The following is an 18,308-nucleotide window of genomic DNA, read 5'->3' as shown; positions in this document are numbered from 1 at the left end:
AATACAGTAATTACTACATAGCATTACTGCATATTGAACTACTTTTTCTGCCAAAGTTGTTGTCTAACATGATGTTTTGGTGCTTCATTTGTAAAATCATAACCTAATTTGATGTTTAATAGGCTTTTCCTTAATGCCTCCTTATTATCCAACATATTCGCTTATCCAACATTCTGCCGGCCCATATATGTTGGATAAGTGAGACTCTACTGTATTACTGTTGCCATTGCTAAAGAATTTTGAGTCCAAAATCCACAAGCCTGTGATAAAAAACCTTTCCCAATATTGTTGGTTTTAATGCATATTTGCGTGCTGGATTTGAAAAAACACAACAAAAATGTTGTATAAAAACAGTAGTTTCACATATTCAATATTTTTATCTCTTCATTTGTTGCTCAGTTTTAAGTACAGGTGGTGATGTTGATTATCGTGACAATAATGCATTTGATTTCTTTCCCATCTCTCCCTAAAGCTGATAAAACAGAGTTCAAATGCAGTAGATAAAAATATAAGATCATTCAATATTTTTATCTCTTCATTTGTTGCTCAGTTTTAAGTACAGGTGGTGATGTTGATTATCGTGACAATAATGCATTTGATTTCTTTCCCATCTCTCCCTAAAGCTGATAAAACAGAGTTCAAATGCAGTAGATAAAAATATAAGATCATTTTAAATACATAGATTAAAATACATAAACATAAGGTTAAAACATGTTCCAGTTTCTTTTGTGCTTTTGAACGGATCTTTGTGTTTCCTATCAGCAAACTGAAGCCTGTTAGAAGACTTTACGCCCCTTCCTTACTGCTTGTGCTGTATTCCTCAAAGAAATCTTAGGCACTTATTACAAAAATAAAACTGTCAAACCGGCTGTAAAACAAAAACCCACCTGTATTTGGGAGAACAAATCTGAGGTCATTTTTGGTTTAAAATACATAGATTAAAAGATATAAGCATAAGGTTAAAACATGTTCCAGTTTCTTTTGTGCTTTTGAATGGCTCTTCCTTGTCAACATCCTATAAAAACCAGCATTTACAACATCTCACCAAAGATTTGCCAATTGATCTGCTGGGTCTCTGCTGTAAAGTGAGAGCTGTCCCCACTTCCTGAAAAAAGAGGAGACAGTTATAATAAACGGTGACTTTATCCAGGTTGACCTCCGACATCTTGTTGGAATGGACGAGTGTTTCTTAGGAGTGAGGTAGAACGTGCAAAGGCAGCGTAGAGGGATTTCCATGGTAGCACAGCTTAGCTATCTCTAAAGAAACCATCTGTTCTCTGCCCCTACCTCCACTCTTTCTTAACTAAGAAGGATTTTGTTCACAGGAACAGATTTGACTTACAGAAGTGATTCCCCTTCAGCCTTTTGCTTTGGCTGAGGTGAAGTCCTTTGGCCATCCTGGGGGAACGTAAATAATTTTGTCTTGGCAAACGCAAGCAGATTCTTCTCCTCCACGGAGGCAGTGAGCCTTTTCCTAGTAAGCCACTCATCTTGTGGGTGATTCTTTCACCTCTGAAATGTTAATGCTTCATGTTAGTCCTAATGATGAACTCACCCACCCACATCCTCATGCTGGAATGGAGATCTCATTGCAGGAAACATCATTTAACTGACTTTTGTTAACTCATGCAAAAGCACCTACACGGAGTTGTATTCGATGTCAGCATGGTTTAGTGGTCTGAGAGTTGGACCAAGGACCCATTCACATGACATGATTCTACTGCTAGGATTCTGTTTTCTGTTTTCACTGCCATGACAACATATTGGGAAATCTGGGGTTTGTAGTTTAGTGAGATCAAAGGGCTCTTTGACAGAGAATTCCAAATGCCCCTCCCAGAAATGCAAATCCCATAATTCCATAGAATGAAAGTATGATAATTAAAGTGGAGTTATAATACTATAATTATGTCATGTGGAACTGACCTATTGAATGAATGCAGTTTGACACTACTTTAACTGCCATGACTCAATGCTATGCAATCATGGAATTTACAGTTTTGCAGGTATTTTAGGCTTCTTTGCTAAATAGTACTAGTTCCTCACCAATCTACAAATTCCAGAAGTGTTGTCAAACTGCATTCATTCTTCAATGTAGATGTACTTCAGGACACTGGATAACAGATTTTAAGACCAGGCACAGCAGTGGAAACCATTGGGGCAGGCACATACTCTGGCCTGAGAGGAATGCAGTAGCTCCTCTGACTATATTATGTCACAAAGTTGAAGTCAGCTTGAAGGTTTATAGTAGCAAAGCAAGGCAGAAGTCAGGATCTGAAACATTCTGTTGTCTTGCAAATACAACGACCACAGATAGCATGTAATGGTAATCTTTAAGAGAGGCTGCTGGGGGATGATCCATTCCTTATTAAATTAGGGCCCTTCCAGACAGGCCTTATATTCCAGGATCTGATCCCAGGTTTTCTGTTTATCCCAGATTAGCTGGCAGTGCGGACTCATATGGTAAAGATAAAGGTTTCCCCCTGACAAGTCTAGTCATTTCTGACTCTGGGGGTTGGTGCTCATCTCCATTTCTAAGCCGAAGAGCCGCCGTTGTCCGTAGACACCACCAATAATCCAGTTTAAAGCAGAACACCTGGGATTAGATCCTGGGATATAGAGCCTTTCTGGAAGGGCCCTTAGATGGAAGACATAATCAGGCAGCCTCTGTTCAGAAGTACTAAACTTCTCATTATAAGAAAGGGTCCCCCTTTCCCCCAGATAAATTGGAAATGGTTTGCATGCTTCTGCTGATTTCCACTTTGAGACTAGTGTACTTCTGGACTCTGATTTGAGCCTGAATGCCCAGGTTTCAGCGGCACCAAATACAGTAGAGTCTCACTTATCCAAGCTAAACGGGCTGGCAGAAGCTTGGATAAGCAAATATTTTGGATTATAAGGACGGATTGTGGAAAAGCCTATTAAACATCCAATTAGGTTTAGGTTAGGGGGGGGAATGGGGGGACCCTCTTTGAATGAATCTCAAGAGTTGTAGACATTTCAGTGCTCTAGTTTGACGTAAATCTCTCTTTTTCGACTTTCTATTTAGTATTTCACATCTCTTGGGGATGCATCCACACTGTAGAATGAATGCAATTTGATGTTACTTTAACTGCCATGACTCAATGCTATAGAATCATGGGAGTTGTAGTTTGGAGAGGCTAAAGACCTTATCATCTCCAACTCCCATAATTCTAGAGTATTGAATTGTGGCAGTTAAAGTGGCATCACAAAACATTTATTTTACAGTGTAGATCAGGCCTGCACAACCTGTGGCCCTCCAGGTATTTTGGATTTTAACTTCCAAAATTCCTGACCATTGAACAAGCTGGCTAGGGCTTCTGGGCATCTGAGTTCCAAACATCTGGAGGGCCACTGGTTGTGCAGGCCTGGTGCAGATGCATCCTTGGTGAATCTTGATGATACATTTCCAGACTTCTCATGGAGGACATGAAACCCTGCCCAGAGCTTGGAAGATCTTGGAAGAAGAGTGACAGCTTTCAGAATCTACCAGTGTGCACAGCCAATGGCCAGTAGATATTCTGGGAGTTGTAGTAATTTTTTAAAATAACTTTTCTGAACTCTTTGTCTGAGATTAGTGGATGGAACTCTGTCCTTCAGGAATGTCTTCTGAAATATAAAATTCCCCGAATATTCTGTAATTTGACCCAAAGACCCTGAATATTTTATCACTAAACCTTACAAAATCCTAGCCTTAGCTTAGATCCAAGCCCCCTCAACCTGTGGCCCTTCAGGTGTTTATGCCTCTGACTCCTAGGATGCCAAGCCAGCTTCTCCAATGGTCAGGAATTCCAGGAGCTGAAGTGCAAAACATCCGGAGGGATTCACGTTGACTATGCTGAACAACTTGTCTTTTGTATGAAGAAAGTTTGTGAAGGCTCACACCATTCCCTGCTGTGCGTTCTTGGGTTGTTTCTCCTGCCTGGATCTCCTAACTTGACCCATCCAGGCCTATCCATACTCATGTGCTTGATCTATTCACTCTTTCACCCAAATCCTTGATTTTAGGTTACATCTTGTAATAAATAATAATAAATAAAACTTTATTTATATACCGCCCTATCTCCCGGATGGGACTCAGGACGGTTTACAGTCATAAAAGCAACACAAACATTACATAACAACATAATACACATGATTAAACAAAGTAAAATAATACAATTATAACAATAAATCACACTTACATGACCAGATCAAGGGGACGGGAACCATAAAGGAAATCTTATGCAATATATTCAGGCTCAGAAGTCGGCGGTAGTCCAATATAATTACTCAAAAACCTGCTGACACCACCAGGTCTTCAGTTCCTTACGGAAATCGGATAATGTAGGGGATTGCCTGATCTCTTTTGGCAATGCATTCCAGAGCCGGGGGGCCACTGCCGAGAAGGCTCGTTCCCTCGTCCCCACCAGCCGCACTTGAGACGGTGGTGGGAGCGCGAGAAGAGCCTCACCGGAAGATCTCAAGGTCCGCACTGGCTCATAGGAGGAGATGCGATCACGGAGATAGGTAGGGCCCAAGCCGTAGGGCTTTATAGGTCAAAACCTGCACCTTGAATTGGGCCCGGCAGTTTATCGGCAGCCAGTGGAGCTGCTTTAATAGGGGCATTGTGTGCTCCCTATAGCCGGCTCCCGTTAGAAATCTGGCTGCCGATCTTTGAACCAGTTGGAGTTTCCGGGCCATCTTCAGGGGCAGCCCCACGTAGAGAGCATTGCAGTAATCCAGTCTGGATGTAACTAAGGCATGGACCACCGTGGCCAAATCAGACTTCTCGAGGTATGGTCGCAGCTGGCGCACAAGTTTTAAATGTGCAAAGGCCCTCCCAGCCACCGCCGACGCCTGGGCATCAAGCGCCAGAGACGAATCCAGGAGGACCCCCAGAGTGCGGACCTGCGCCTTCAGGGGGAGTGCAACCCCGTCGAGCACAGGTTGCCACCCAATACCCCGATTGGTCCCACGACTGACCAGGAGGGCCTCTGTCTTGTCTGGATTAAGCTTCAACTTGTTAGCCCTCATCCAGTTCGACACAGCTGCCAGGCACCGGTTTAGGGTCTGAGCGGCTTCCTTGGAGTTTGGTGGAAAAGAGTAGTAGAGTTGAGTGTCATCTGCGTAGAGATGGCACCGAACTCCAAAACCCCGGATGACCTCTCCCAGCGGTTTCATGTAGATGTTGAAAAGCATGGGGGAGAGAATGGAACCTTGCGGGACCCCACAGGTCAAAGGCCAGGGGTCCGAGCAGGTGTCCCCCAGCTTCACCATCTGGGAACGACCCTCCAGGAAGGAGCGGAGCCACTGCAAAGCAATGCCCCCAAGACCCATTCCCGAGAGCCGCCCCAGAAGGATACCATGGTCGATGGTATCGAAAGCCGCTGAGATGTCCAGGAGAACCAGAAGGGATGCACTCCCCCTGTCTAGTTCTCTGCGGAGGTCATCCACCAAGGCGACCAAAGCCATTTCAGTCCCATGACCAGGCCTGAAGCCAGACTGTGATGAATCCAGATAATCGGTCTCAACCAAGAATTCCTGGAGCTGAGAAGCAACCACTCTCTCCAGGACCTTGCCCAAAAATGGGAGGTTGGAGATTGGCCGGTAGTTGTTCAATAATAATGAATCTAAAGTCGCCTTCTTTAAAATGGGCCTCACAATTGCCCTTTTAAGGCAAGATGGAACATGCCCTTGCTGCAAAGAGGCATTGATGATACCCGAAAACCAATCAGCCAGCCCCCCACCGGCGAGTTTGATAAGCCAGGATGGGCAAGGATCTAGGATGCAAGTGGTCGCCCTCACCGCTCCAAGAACCTTGTCGACGTCATCAGGCTGAACAAGTTGAAACGAATCCAATAAAATCTGACAGACAGGTGCCTCGGTTACATCCCCTGGTTCTGCACTAATGTCAGCGTCCAAGTCGGAGCGAATTCGAGCGACTTTGTCTGCAAAATGATGTGCAAACTCGCCACATCGGGTTGTCAGGTGATCAGAAGGCCCCTCCTCCTCAGGGGGATGGAGGAGCTCCCTGACCACCTGAAACAACTCTCTTGGTCTATTAGTTGCAGACGCAATGCGCGCAGTCGAGAAAGTCTTTCTGGCTGCGCGCATTGCCACGGAGTATGCCCTAAGAGAGGCTTTAGCCCGTGTTCGGTCAGATACACTTCGAGTTCTCCGCCAACGGCTCTCTAGCCCCCGCCTCGTACGCTTCATCACTGCCAGCTCCCCAGTGAACCAGTGTCTATTGCCCTAGAGACCTCCGTGTTATAGTGATCTACCAGGACATCAACAGGATCGTCAGCCAGCATGGCAGGAAAATCCCCAAGAGATGTCAGGAATCCATCCGGGTCCATAAGTCTCCTGGGGCGGACCAGCTTAATGGGCCCACCACCCCTGCGGAGGTTAGAGGTTACAGTAAGTCTAAAGCTGATCAGGTGATGATCGGTCCATGACAATGGAAGAATTTTTTGCTCTTCCACACCGACATTTCCCTCGTCCGCAACAAAGACTAGGTCCAAACAAGGTCCTAACAAAGGTGGCCAAGTGCACCATTCAAATTTGCCTCCAACAGACAAGAGTTCTTTCTCTCACCCTGGACATTCAACAGATATATAAACCCCACTTGCCTAATTTCCAACCAACATCACAACCTCTGAGGATGCCAGCCATAGATGTAGGCAAAATGTCAGGAGACAGTGCTTCTGGAACATGGCCATACAGCCCAGAAAACTCACAGCAACCCGGTACCATAACAGTTTTTATTCTCCTGCCCACTACCAGAAAATAGCTGAATTAAAAAGAGGAAAAATCCCTAAAACTCTTATAAGACTACAAAAATTGTTTTAAGGCACAACTGATCTAGGATTGCACATTATATGCTGTATATTTGGGTATTATTACTTTACAGCAACTTACAGAAACCACTGAACCAGAGTGGGACATGTAGTTCATTTAAATTTGTCTCTAGCCAGGAATTGGTGTCCGTTTGGACACATGACTCTTACTTTAAAAATGCTTTGGCATTCACTGCTGCAAGACCTGGAATGTTTGAGATCTTTGCAAGCTGGAGGATTTCAAAATTGTTTTTTTGAACAGAGGTTGGATGACAATTTGTTTGAAATGGGCTAGCTATAGATTTCCTTCACTTGCAAAAGGTTGTTTTGAATAGAACCTGGAATCCTTTCCAAATCTACAGGTCTATGATTATAAGTCAAATTGAATTTAGGTCTGCAGTTTTAAGGTGATGACATTCTACATTGGTTCATCTGGGGTGCATCTACATTGTAGAATTAAGTTTGACACTACTTAAACTGTCATGTGCTGTGGAATCCGGGAAGTTGTAGTTTTACAAGGTCTTCTCTGCCAAAGTGTGCTGGTGTCTCAACAAACTAGTATAATTTCCAGGATTCTATAGCACTGAGCCATGGCAGTTAAAGTGGTGTCAAACTGGATTCATTTTACAGTGTAGATGCCACCAATTTGAGGGTGGTGATGGGAATAATTGTTTTGTAGTTCTTGTTTAACTGTTAGATTTTAAGAATCCACAATTCTGAAGTTTGTGCTCACTTATTGTAAATTATCGTGAAATCTGCCATTACTTTCTGAACTTACCTTCTGCTCTGATTGCAGTGTTTCTCTAAGGTTTCGGGGCAAAAGACATTGTATATGTATTTATATATGTTTACATGCCTTTCAGTGTCTTCATTGTATCGATAGCAGCAAATAAATGGAGGCTGCAGCATCATCACAAATGCTGTGGTCTTGATATATTCCTGTCATGTCCTTGTTCTATGTTGTTTGCTATGTTTTCCATTTGGGTCATTCAAGGTAAATGAGAAGTAAATGTTTTCTGCCTGGTACACTATTAGACCTGTTTTTGATCAGAGTAGCAAAACAGCCCTATGGAATAAAAGCAAAGGGATAATAACTAAAGAAATAGTCTAAAGCTATTATTCCCCTGGGCTTTCAGACCACTCCAGCATCAAATTTTAATTTCTTTATTTTTTATGTGTGTGTGTGTCAGGAGCGACTCGAGAAACTGCAAGTCATTCTGGTGTGAGAGAATTGGCTGTCTGCAAGGACATTCCCCAGGGGACCCTCAGATGTTTGATGCTTTACCATCCTGTGGGAAGCTTCTGTTACATCCCCACATAGGGAGCTAGAGCTGACAGATGGGAGCTCACCTTGCTCCCCGGATTCGAACTGCGGACCTTTTGGTCAGCAGTCCTGACGGCACAAGGGTTTAACCCATTATGCCATCGGGGGCTCCAATTTCTTTCTTTAATATGGTTGAAGCATAGATATAGATATAGATACTGTATAATATAGATATAGATATAGTGTGTGTGTGTGTCTGTGCACCTTCAAGTCACCAATTGGCTTAAGGTGACCCCATTAATTTTATAGTTTCTTAGACAAGGAATACTCAGAGGTGGTTTTTCCAATTCCATCTTCTGAAATATAGTCTACATCGCCAGGTACTTGTTGGTGTTAATAGCGCTACATTTCTAGTAATTTAGATCATGTAAGAAACATAAAAATGCCGCACCAATAGGAGTGTAGTGGGGATTCCGGAATCCCTCCCCCTTATTGAGACCAAAAACCATAGATGCTCAAGTAAGATTATATTAAAGGACATAATAGAATAGTGTTCCTTATATAAAATGACAAAATAAAGGATTGCCTTTCTGAATTTTATAAAGAATATTTTCAGCCCATGAATCCGTGGATACTCAGGGCCGACTATAGTTTTAAACTTCCCAATTTCTTTCTTGATTTGTAATTTGCCTGCTTTGAATTGAACAATTTGACTTCATTATGGCGTGGTCTTTGGGATTTGAGATGGCAGGATAAGGGTGTTCTGATAATACAGATAAGCTGATTTGCAACAGTGGTGCAGTAAGGTAGCAACTGTCAGCAAAAGTATTTTGCTTTATCTTTTTTTCTCTCCCCCCCCCCAACCTTTCTTTACCTGTTACTTAAAATTTCTGTCTTTTTTCTTCATTGGGTCGTGGTTTTCAAACCCCTTTCAACATTCAGCTAATACGCCAGGTTGAATAACTGTTGGCCTTATATTGAAATCTTCAGAGGTTGTCTTGCACTCTGTCTTCCTCCTTTTCTCTCCACCCCCCAAGGATTTTATAAATGATGTGGGAATCATTTAATTCTCCACAGAGGAGACAAAGCCAAAGGTTGGCTGGAGTACAGAACGGACTTAAGTACCATATGGGAACTGAGCAATCGATAAATAGATTTCTCACCCCACTTGGCCCCTGTGAAAGGAAATGAAAGGGAAATTTTAATCTTGAAAAAGACGAAGCACTGGACTTCAGGTGATAGAAGGAGCACCCGGTGGTGCAGCGGGTTAAACCACTGAGCTGCTGAACTTACTGACCAAAAGGTCAGCAGTTTGAATCTGGGGAGCAGGGTGAGCTCCTGCTGTTAGCCCCAGCTTCTGCCAACAGTTTGAAAACATGCAAATGTGGGTAGATCAGTACCATCCACTCTGTCAGGAAGGTAATTGCGTTCAATGCCTAGGAGGCGTCTAACAGACAATGTTGGCTCTTTGGCTTAGAGATGGAGATGAGCACCAACCCCCAGAATTGGACACGACTAGACTTAATGTCAGGGGAAAACCTTTACCTTACTTTACCTCAGCTGATAGTGACAAAGGAAGCTGGCACATACACTGGTTATTTTGACCCAGTATTGTCCACACTAACTAGCCTAGTTGTCATGAATTTCAGAAAAAGTTGGAGAGAACTGAGGAGTATTCCTGGGGACTTGCTGTTGCCAAGCACTGTTAACCAGCCTTCTTCTGCCAGCAAGTGATACTGAAATGAATTTATTCATTGAATGTATGTCCCAATTTTATTACAGAATGAGATGGGATAAAGAATTTCCCTACTTATGCGCCTTTCACCATTGACAGGAAGATACTGGTCATTTCATCCTGCAGCACCCCACCACTTGTTTTTCAGCTGCTTTTTGATCACTCTTTGTTTTCTGGGCTGCTTCCAGATACTGCTTCCAGCACTGACCCATGTTTGATTGTGCCTGATGACTTCCAGTCTTTGGGGCAGTGAATGCAAACTTTTTAAAAGATTATATTATTCATGGTGCTGAATATATTTTGGGAGAGAGGTTTCAGTACCTTGGATAGCTCCTTGACTATTTACTGTGAAGACTAAAACCTGAGATTGGGTGTAGAATCAATGCATTTTGGCACATTGTAGCTCAGTATTATAGGATCATGAAAGTTGTGGTCAGTCGCGAGGCTGATCAGGCCAACCTGTGCTCGACAGGTTTACTGTACGACTTGTTCGGCAGTGGAACTCTCTGCCCTGGAGTGTGATGGAGGCTCCTTCTTTGGAGGCTTTTAAGCAGAGGCTGGATGGCCATCTGTCACGGGTTCTTTGAATGTGATTTTCCTGCTTCTTGGCAGGGGGTTGGACTGGATGGCTCATGAGGTCTCTTCCAACTCTATGATTCTATGATTCTACACTTCCTCTGAGGACACAGGTCCGCAGTCTGGGTATTCTCCTGGACTCATGGTTGACGCTTGAAGCTCAGGTAACGGTGGTGGCCAGGAGGGCCTTCACACAGTTAAAACTTGTGCACCAGCTGCAACTCTACCTTGAAAAACCTGACTTGGCCACAGTGATCCACGCCTTAGTTACATCAAGAATGGACTACTGTAATGCACTCTACGTGGGGCTGCCTTTGAAAACGATTCAGAAACTGCAGTTAGTGCAAAGGTCAGCTGCCCAATTACTAACTGGGGCTAGTTAGGGAGTATACCACGCCCCTACTAAAGCAGCTCCATTAGCTTCCAACAAGTTTCCAGGCTCAATTCAAGGTGTAGGTTATCACTTATAAAGCCCTATACACTTCAGGTCCAAACTATCATTGAGACTGCATCTCTTTCTATGAATCAGGATGGGCTTTGAGATCTGCTGGGGAGGCTCTTCTCTCGGTCCCACCACAGTCTCAAGTATGGATGGAGGGACAAGAGAGAGCCTTCTTGGTGGTGGCTTCCCAGCTCAGGAGCACCCTCCCAAGAGATATTAGATTAGCCCCCATCCTCCAATCCTTTCAATCCAGCCTAAAAACATGGATTTCTAAATGGACCTTTGACCTTGAGCAGGTGGAAATGGTTCCATATGAGGTTGACACTCTGACCCTTTGGTTTATTGATTGATGGCAGCTAGTTCTTAACTACAGCTATTCAGCATTTTAAAATTGAACAATTTTATTTCATGTAATGTTTTGTGTGTTGGTAGTGGTTGTTGCTATAATTTTATGCATTATTGTTTTTATACTTATGTACTGTTTTATGTTATATGCCACTACAAGATTTAAAAACCTGGGAAATTAGAGTGGCCTTCACTTAATTCCACTTTTAGTGTTGGCCCCACATCCTAAAAATGATATCTAGTGTTTTATTGTTATAGGGCCGGGCTGTGGCGCAGCTGATTAGTAGCCAGCTGCAACAAATCATTACTGACCAAGAGGTCATGAGTTCAAAGCCTGGTTGGGTTAAACCCCGACCATAAAATAGCTCAGCTTGCTGTTTACCTAAGCAGCCCGAAAGACAGTTGCATCTGTCAACTAGGAAATTTAGGTACGCTTTATGCGGGAGGCTAATTTAACTAATTTACAACACCATAAAACTGCCAGCAGCACGGGAAAGGAATGAGGTGTCATTAGTGGACAGTGAAGCAACAGCTCCCCTGTGGCCGGAATTGAGCATACCCTCATGAAGCTGGAAATGTTAAATTGCCTCTGTGTGTGTCTATACTGTATGTTGCTTGTTTGATGGCATTCAATATTTGCCATATATATGTGCATTGTAATCTGCCTAGAGTCCCCTTCGGGTGAGAAGGATGGAATATAAAAACTGTAAATAAATAAATAAATAAATAAATAAATAGGTATTGTACTTGTATAATACCTGCTTGTATAGGGTTGGATCAAGATTTAATCTACCCTGGAGCAGAACTTTTGATATTGAGGGAACTTACATTCATCATGCTTCAGTAGGTCTTCACTAAGCATAACTAAGCCTGGATCCAACCCTTTGTATTCTGGTGTTTTCACTTGCTTGCCATGTTGTATTTATCACAAATAAAGAGAGGAAAAGAAAATTTTAAAAACCCAAATACTATAGTCGGTCATTCACAATTGTGGGTTTAATGTTTTTTCTTTTTGGATTTGATCATGTTCTTTCAACTTTCTGCAGTGGTTGACTGCGGAAATTTCCCAAAGGGCTTAGAAATTCCTAGATCAGTGGTTCACAACCTGTGGGTCCCCATGTGTTTTGGCCTACAACTCCCAGAAATCCCAGCCAGTTTACCAGCTGTTAGGATCTCTAGTAGTTGAAGGCCAAAACATCTGGGGACCCACAGGTTGAGAACCACTGTCCTAGAGAGAACATTCCTCTACCTAGATAGTCCTAGAGAGGTGTTCTCTCAGGTTAAAAATGTATCTTTATTCAAGTTTCCCCCCACTTTTGCAGGCATTCTGCACCCCTAGTCCCCATGGAAATGGGGGGGGGGGCTACTATAATGAAATATAAATGGAAGATCTTTTTGTTCAGTCACGTCTTCAGAGTCGACCGTCTGGTTTTGCTTGTCTTGAAAAGATAACAACGTTAGAGTTTTGCAGCATAAAAAGAAGGGGAAGAAAAATGGAAAGAAGACATCTAGCAGCATCTTTAAGACTAATTGGTTTATTTCAACATGATTTCATGGATTTCTATCCATTTCTTGAGATTTGCCAAAGGAGTTCATATCAAGACCTTTGGTATATAAGGAGCTGTATAATTGGGGATAGACCAGAACAAAAAGAGCAGATACAGAAAGTAGCAATTTGGGATACTGGTCATAAACCATCAAACAATTGTGTGAGGTGATACTAATTTGACAGTCTGGTAGTCAGACTTTTTTGGTGTGAAAGAAATACGTCTGCTTTTGTGTGCCATCACTTCGCTACCTGTCAACTTTCATAAAGCTTTTAAAGGCAAGGAATAGTCCGAGGTGGTTGTGCCAGTTCTTTCCTCTGAAATATAGCTTACAGCAGCTGGGATTTTTTGGTGGTCTCCCATCCAAGTACTAACAAGGACTTCCCCTGCTTAGCTTCCAAGATCAGACAGAATCTGGTGTTTTGAAGGTATAGTATTTAGGTCAGTGCATCTCTTTATTGAGAGTCAGTTGGGACTCGTGACTGGGGAATTGTAGTGGAGTTTTATGCGCATAAATAAATACATTCACTACATGCAACCATGGTAGGACCTTAGGCATAGTTTGTCAAGAAAACATTGTTCATAGCCCAGCAAAAGACAGCAAGTTTTCTGGTTTAGTTGTCTTTTCTTGTCTTTTTATTTTATTCCCAGAGAGATATGCTTGTAAATGTCCAAGATACCAATATAATTTGGTCAGATTTGGACACGATGAACTTGACTTGGACAAGCAAATGGATGATTTTATGCTCCATCTCAGGCAGCAAAATGCCTTAGGCCATTCCTGGATTTTTGCTTGGCTTTCTCTATTTCTTGGTAGTATTTTATTACCATTATCTCAGTGTATACTTCAAACGATGTTTAATGTTGCTTTTATTAATGTTGTTTGAATGCTCTGGAAATTGCTCTGATTCCTCAAAGGAGGACAGAAAGTAAATTCTCCTTCTGCATCCCTGCTGTGCTTCCATCACTATCTTGTATCCCAGACATAGCTCTTATCCATGTCCCTTGGCCGACAAATAATTACTTTTATTCCTTTGACCTTCAGTGGAATCAAATGGGCTTCATGTAACGGTGCCGATTTGACATGGCCCTCTTTGGCTTCCAAATTCTTCTGCCTCCAAGGGCCTCTCTAGCTTCCTCTTCTGCCTTTTCATTCATTTCCATGGTACAGTCCTGCATGCCCTTGGCATTTTTTTGCTGCTTTATTGCTTGTCTCCTTTATTCTTGCTCCTTTTGATGTTGCGTGTAGGAGGCATTTATAGCTGTGGTGCCCATATGGTATCTGTTGAGTATGTCCAGAATCATAATTTCTGGCCCCTTCCCTCTTCAAACCAGATTTCTTCCTCCTCACTCCCTCTGTCTTGTTCCTGAATAAGGAAAGTGACAAAGTATTCTCTTAGTCCTTGTCTCCCACATGAGGCTCCTGCCCACATGGTATATGCAATTAGGTAATGAAAAGTCATGTTCTAAGGCAATTATGGTGCATCCATATGGAATGGCAAAAGATTTTGAAAGCCAGATAAGAAAAGCTTTGAGGCTAATCTCACAATCCAATTGCTGGTAGGTATAGTCAGGGCCCACGCTGATATCCAGCCATTTCCTCTCATTAGGCAAAATGGAGCAGCTGCCTCGGGCAGCACGTATTGCACATCATGGAAATGCAACAAAGCACTAGGCATTGAATTGGTTATTGATTCAGTGGGAACTTCACATTCACCAGATGTATAGGTGCGGGACCTCTGCAAAAGTGGGAAATGGTGAATAAAAATGCGATTTCTTTTTAACCTGTATGAACATCTCTCTATGAATCTCTAGGTCCCCCAACACAACTCTGTGGCCAACTTCTGCTGGACTTAGACTACAGAGTAGTGCTGGAGGATTTAGAGATTCATAGAACATGTTACTCAAATTTGTGAACAACCCAATCCACAATAGTCAAATCCACAAAGACGGAGAACCAAGTGAACATTTTTGCTGCTAGAGATGTGAGAGAGTGTGTTTCTACCTTTTGGCCCAAAATTATTTGCCAACCTTTTGCCTTCTCTGCATCTTCTACTTTGGTGAATGGGGATTGTGGAAGGTACACTTGTTGTGCAACATCACAAAGCAAAAGCTTTGGACTGGCTGTGGGACATGAAAAGATCGAGATCGTTTCATATCCCTTATTGCCACCTTTGAAGATAGCCTATTAACAGAAGAGCTCTGGGCACTTAAACCCTTATTGTTATCTTGGGGAATTAATGTCAGAAGAGTCGTCTTAGACTCTTTGATTCGCCCCTTAATGATAGGCTCGGTTAGAGATCGTTTTAGTCCAAGCATTGGTAGCACCCAAAACTCTCCAATTTGGTCCCCCTCTGCTCAAGATAATTGTCAAATGTCCCCTCCTTTGTTGTCAGCCACTGTTCAATCCGCATCTGATCTCTACCCTCAGTCCCTGATTCTGTTCAGTCAATCTAGCTTCTCCAATAGTTCTCTCCTCTCACCACCACCACTATCATTACCACCATCTCAAGATCTACACTCTTATCATAGACACAATTCAAACTTATGTAGCTCTCCGATTAAGGAGAGCTGACTAGGATGCCCCAATTTCAGCTTTCACCTGCCTGGGCCCCAGGGGAGGGGGTGGGCCATGACCGGGGGGGGGGACCATTGAGACCATGTGGGGGAGGGGGAGAAATAATCACCATTGACCCAGGGAGAAGCACACTAGAGTTCTGGGGACCCTGGAGAAGGTTAGATGTGGTAGCCTCCATGACAGCCCCCTCGGATTAAAGCTTTTGCTGTTTAATGCCAGGTCCGTTAGTGGTAAATCTGCTATCATCCAGGATTTGATCCTGGACGAGGCGGCGGACTTGGCCTGCGTCACTGAAACCTGGTTGGACGAGCTCGGTGGGGTAAATCTCACCCAGCTGTGTCCTCCAGGTTTCGGGGTGCAACAGCAGGCTAGATCCGGGGGGCGGGGAGGTGGGGTTGCGGTGGTCTTTCGGTAGTCCATCTCCCTGGTCAGGTGCACCGTCCCGCAATCTACAGGTTTTGAGTGTGTCCATCTTAAGGTGGGTTCCCGGGACAGCTTGGGGATTCTGCTGGTGTACCGTCCACCCCGTGACACAGCAGTCTCCCTACCTGAGCTAGCAGAGGTGATCTCTGATGTGGCGTTGGTCTCCCAGCATCTGGTAGTGCTGGGGGACTTTAACATCCACGCTGAGGTAGCCTTAACAGGAGCAGCTCAGGACTTCATGGTTGCCATGATGACCATGGGGCTGTCCCAAGTGATATCTGGTCCCACCCATCAAGCTGGTCACACACTCAACCTGGTTTTTGTTGCTTTGGATGGTGGTGTCAGAGTGGAAGAGCAAAATATTCTTCCGTTGTCATGGTCTGACCATCACCTGATCAGTTTAAGACTTACCGTGACCTCAAACCTCTGCAGGGGTGGTGGACCCATTAAGATGGTCCGCCCCAGGAGACTTATGGATCCTGAGGGATTCCTGAGGTCTCTTGGGGAGTTTCCTGTCATGGAGGCTGGCGATCCTGTCGATGCCCTGGTAGACCGCTCCAACAGCGAGATGTCCAGGGCAATTGACATGATTGCTCCCGAACGTCCCCTCTCTTTGCGCAGAGTCAGGTCGGCTCCCTGGTTCTCAGAGGAGTTGGCAGTGATGAAGCGCAAGAGAAGAGGACTAGAGTGCCGCTGGCGGAAGACTCAGGACGCCTCTGACCGAGCACGGGCTAGTGCTGCTATTAGTGCCTACTCCGCGGCTTTGCGGGCAGCCAGGAAGACCTTCACGACTGCCCGCATAGCGTCTGCAACTAATAGACCATTGGAGTTGTTCCGTGTCGTCGGGGAGCTCCTCTACCCTCCTGGGGGTGGGGAGGCACCCGAGGACACGGCGACTCGGTGCAGCGAGTTCGCTCACCATTTTGCAGACAAAGTCGCTCAGATCCGTCATGACTTGGACGCTAGCGTTACTGCAATGCCATGTGAGTTAACCGAGGCACCTGTCTGTCCTATCTTGTGGGATTCGTTTCAGCTTGTTCACCTAGATGACGTGGACAGGATTCTTGAGGCCGTGAGACCAACTACCTGTGCCATGGATCCTTGCCCTTCTTGGCTAATTAAATCAGCCAGAGATGGGTTGCGAGACTGGTTTGTGAGGATAATTAATTCCTGTTTGGATCAAGGTAAATTTCCATCTTCCCTTAAACAGGCCATAGTGAAGCCAATCCTGAAGAAGGCCTCCCTTGATTCAACCATTTTAAACAATTACAGACCTATCTCAAACCTCCCTTTCTTGGGCAAGGTCCTGGAGCGGGCGGTTGCCTTGCAGCTTCAGGGTTTCCTGGATGACACTGATTTTCTGGACCCATCGCAGTCTGACTTTAGACCTGGTCACAGTACTGAGACGGCTTTGGTCGCCTTGGTGGATGACCTCCGCAGGGAGCTGGACAGGGGGAGTGTGACCCTGCTGGTTCTCTTGGACATCTCAGCGGCTTTTGATACCATCAACCATGGTATCCTTCTGGGACGGCTTTCCGGGATGGGCCTTGGGGGTACTGCTCTGCAGTGGCTCCAGTCCTTCCTGGAGGGCCGTTCCCAGTTGGTGAAGCTGGGGGACACCTGCTCGGACCCCTGGCCATTGACCTGTGGGGTCCCGCAAGGTTCCATTCTGTCCCCCATGCTTTTTAACATCTACATGAAACCGCTGGGTGAGGTCATCCGGAGTTTTGGAGTGCGGTGCCATCTCTATGCAGATGACACCCAACTCTACTACTCTTTTCCACCAAACTCCAAGGAAGCCCCCCAGATACTGAACCAGTGCTTGGCAGCTGTGATGGGCTGGATGGGGGCGAATAAGCTGAAGCTTAATCCCGACAAGACAGAGGTCCTCCAGGTCAGTTGCATGCCTGATCGGGGTATTGGGTGGCAACCTGTGCTTGACGGGGTCGCACTCCCCCTGAAGGCGCAGGTCCGTAGCTTGGGGGTCCTCCTGGACTCATCGCTGACACTTGATGCTCAGGTGTCGGCGGTGGCCGGGAGGGCCTTTGCACAACTAAAACTTGTGCGCCAGCTGCGACCATACCTCGCGAAGTCTGACTTGGCCATGGTGGTTCACGCCTTAGTTACCTCTATATTGGATTATTGCAATGCGCTCTACGTGGGGCTGCCTTTGAAGACGGCCCGGAAACTTCAATTAGTTCAACGCTCGGCAGCCTTGGTTCTAACGGGAGCCCAATACAGAGAGCGGTCAACCCTCCTGTTTAAGGAGCTCCACTGGCTGCCGCTTATTTTCCGGACCCAATTCAAAGTGCTGGTGATCACCTATAAAGCTCAAAACGGTTTGGGACCCATCTACCTTCGGGATCGTCTCTCCCCCTACGAACCTGTACGGTCTCTTCGGTCATCGGGTGAGGCCCTCCTCTCACTCCCCCCAGCATCGCAAGCACGGTTGGTGGGTACGAGGGACAGGGCCTTCTCTGTAGTGGCCCCCCGGTTATGGAATTCGCTGCCTAGGGAGATCAGGCAAGCCCCCACCTTGATGGCATTTCGGAAGAGTCTGAA

At 44.9% G+C, this 18,308-nt stretch overlaps 1 protein-coding gene across 2 annotated transcripts in view; it reads left to right on the top strand.

Annotated features, from left to right (window-relative positions):
- Positions 1-18,308, top strand: part of prkce (protein kinase C epsilon) — a 371,743-nt gene that overhangs the window by 93,138 nt on the left and 260,297 nt on the right. The window lies entirely within an intron of this gene.

The sequence above is a fragment of the Anolis carolinensis genome, chromosome 1 (assembly GCF_035594765.1).
Source record: "Anolis carolinensis isolate JA03-04 chromosome 1, rAnoCar3.1.pri, whole genome shotgun sequence".
NCBI lineage: Eukaryota > Metazoa > Chordata > Lepidosauria > Squamata > Dactyloidae > Anolis > Anolis carolinensis.
The sequence above is the reverse complement of the archived record's forward strand: the minus strand, read 5'-3'. Positions and strand labels throughout refer to the sequence as shown.